General features: G+C 38.7%; 1 pseudogene; it reads right to left on the bottom strand.

Moving 5' to 3' along the window:
* Nucleotides 1–241: 241 nt before the first annotated feature.
* Nucleotides 242–971, bottom strand: LOC128574175 (serine/arginine-rich splicing factor 10-like; annotated as a pseudogene).
* Nucleotides 972–2,687: the final 1,716 nt, after the last annotated feature.

The raw sequence follows: 2,687 nt of genomic DNA, 5'->3' as shown, positions 1-2,687 counted from the left end.
TTTCTTCCATTCTTGAGATACTTTGCTAAGAGGAATATGTTCCAGCTCCATCTATGTAAACATCAAAGAGGTAAAGTCTCCATCTTTTTTTTTTTTTTTTTTGGCTTCTCAACAGCATATTTTAATTATAACCATTGCCTGGCACAGGGAAAACTAACAAATGTTTTTTTAAGCATCATTGCAACATTGTATTCCTGATAATTTGAGTAAACCAAACTATGAGTAAATGAATGATACATGCCTAAAAATTATCATGGTTTGAACTATCAGTGGCCACTGGACTTAAACTTTTAATCCAAGACCTTAATCTAGATTTTGACCTAGACCTAGACTGTGATCTTGACTGAGATTTGGATCTAGGTGGTTCTTTTTTCCTGGATTCCTTTTCATATCTTGAGCCTGACTTACAATGTGTTTTAGAATCTGTTTTAGAGGTGCCTCTAGTTTTGGTGTGAGATGCAGACCTAGAACATGATTTAGCTTTCATTTCTTTCTTGGGCTGGGACTTGGACCATGATCTTGAATTGGATTTAGACCTTGAAAAAGATCGATTTCAGTGTTTGCTACGCCGTGGTCTTCCAGATGGTCTACTGTTTCTAGGACTATAGGATTTTCTATAGTTGTAATCAAAAGACTGAATTCTTGATCTGCTTCTTTCATAACTTCAGCTTCTAGAACGTCTATGTCTGTCATAATCATCATAGCATGAAGAACTGTGCACATTTCTTCCTTCCTTGGTTTTCATCTGATTTGGTGTATTCCCACTTCCTGTGTATTTCAATCTGACATCCACAAATCCATGTTCTGTCCAAATTATGCAAAGCATCTTCAGCACCATGAACATCCTCAAATTGAACATAAGCAAATCCTCTTGGATGGCATGCGTAGAAATCAAGTGGAACATACATATCAACTATAGGACCATAATGACCAAATTCATGTCCTAAATCTTCAGACCTTTTCCTAAACATCTCCAACAGATTCAAAACCACTCACGTTAGCAACGACCAAAAATTAAGAAAAAGAAAAAAGGTAGCAAATACTTCGCCATATTCCTCCTCGATCCCGTTATTTCACCACAATTCTTTTTTTCAAACTGAAAAATATCTCTCTGGGCCAGGGGGCACACATCCTAAAGGTGAATTTCAAATCAATGGAGAGCCGGATGTTAGGTCACCGGAAATACAGTAGCCGGGGCTGGCTGCATGCACAGGAAGCTAGAAGGAAGTTCCTTCCCATCAAGTGCAGAGGGGGGAGGGCACCAAAACCCCTCCATGCACCTGCGCTTCCAGGGGCCGCCCAGCTAGTGCAGGGGCTCCACCCTTACTCCCACTCTGCGGCTAAGGCCAGTGGCCAGGCCTAGTCTTGCACTGAACCCGCCATCTTCACCGTTTCCATCTTTTTTTAAGGGTGTATAATATCGTGTACATATACCACAATTTATTAATCCATTCATGGGTCGATGGGCACTTGGGCTTCTTCCATGCCTTAGAAATTATGAATTGGTCTGCAATAAACATTCTGGTACAAATTTCTTTGTTATAGTGTGATTTTGGGTCTTCTGAATATATATCTAGTAGAAGAATTGTAGGATCGAATGGCAGGTCTATTTTTAAATTCCTAAAATATCTCCAAACATCTTTCCAAAAGGAAGGTATTAGTTTGCATTCCTACTAGCAGTGCAGAAGTATTCCCTTTTCTCCATATCCATGCCACCATCTCTGGTTTTGGGATTTTGTGATGTGGGCTAATCTTACTGGAGTTAGATGATATCTTCAAGTAGTTTTGATTTGCATTTCTCTGATGATTAAGGATGATGAGCATTTTTTCACATGTCTGTAGGCCATGCACCCGTCTTCTTCAGAGAAGTTTCTCTTCAAGTCCCTTTGCCCATCCTGAGATGGAATCACTTGTTCTTTTCTTGCTAATATGTTTGAGTTCTCTGTGGATTCTGGTTATTAAACCTTTGTCAGAGACATAACCTGCAAATATCTTCTCCCATTCTGAGGGCTGTCTGCTTGCTTTACTTATTGTGTTCTTGGCTGTGCAGAAGCTTTTTAGTTTGATCAGGTCCCAGTAATGTATTTTTGGTGTTGCTTCAATTGCCTGGGGGGTCCTCCTCCTAAAACACTCGTCTAGCCCAATTTCTTCAAGTGTTTTCCCTGCACTTTCTTCAAGTATTTTTATAGTTTCATGTCTTAAGTTTAAATTTTTAATCCAGTGAGAGTCTATCTTAGTTAATGGTGAAAGGTGTAGATCCAGTTTCAGTCTTCTACAGGTTGCCAGCCAGTTCACCGAGCACCATTTGTTAAATAGGGAATCTTCCCCACTGAATGTTTTTAATCGGCTTGTCAAAGATTAAATAATGGTAAGTAGCTGGATTCATCTCTTGGTTCTCTATTCTGTTCCAGACATCTACTTCTCTGTTTTTGTGCCAGTACCATGCTGTTTTGATCACTATTGATTTGTAGTATACTCTGATGTCTTCCTGGTTTGTTTTTATTTCTGAGTAATGTCTTGGGTATTTGAGTTTTTTTCTGATTCTATATAAAATGAAGTATTATTTTTTTGAGATCTTTAAAGTATGACAGTGGAGCTTTAATAGGGATTGCATTAAAATTATATATTGCTTTGGGTAGAATGGACATTTTAACAATGTTGATTCTTCCCAGCCATGAGCATGGTAT

The sequence above is a fragment of the Nycticebus coucang genome, chromosome 21, assembly GCF_027406575.1.
Source record: "Nycticebus coucang isolate mNycCou1 chromosome 21, mNycCou1.pri, whole genome shotgun sequence".
Lineage (NCBI taxonomy): Eukaryota > Metazoa > Chordata > Mammalia > Primates > Lorisidae > Nycticebus > Nycticebus coucang.
This window is presented reverse-complemented; position numbering and strand designations above follow the sequence as displayed.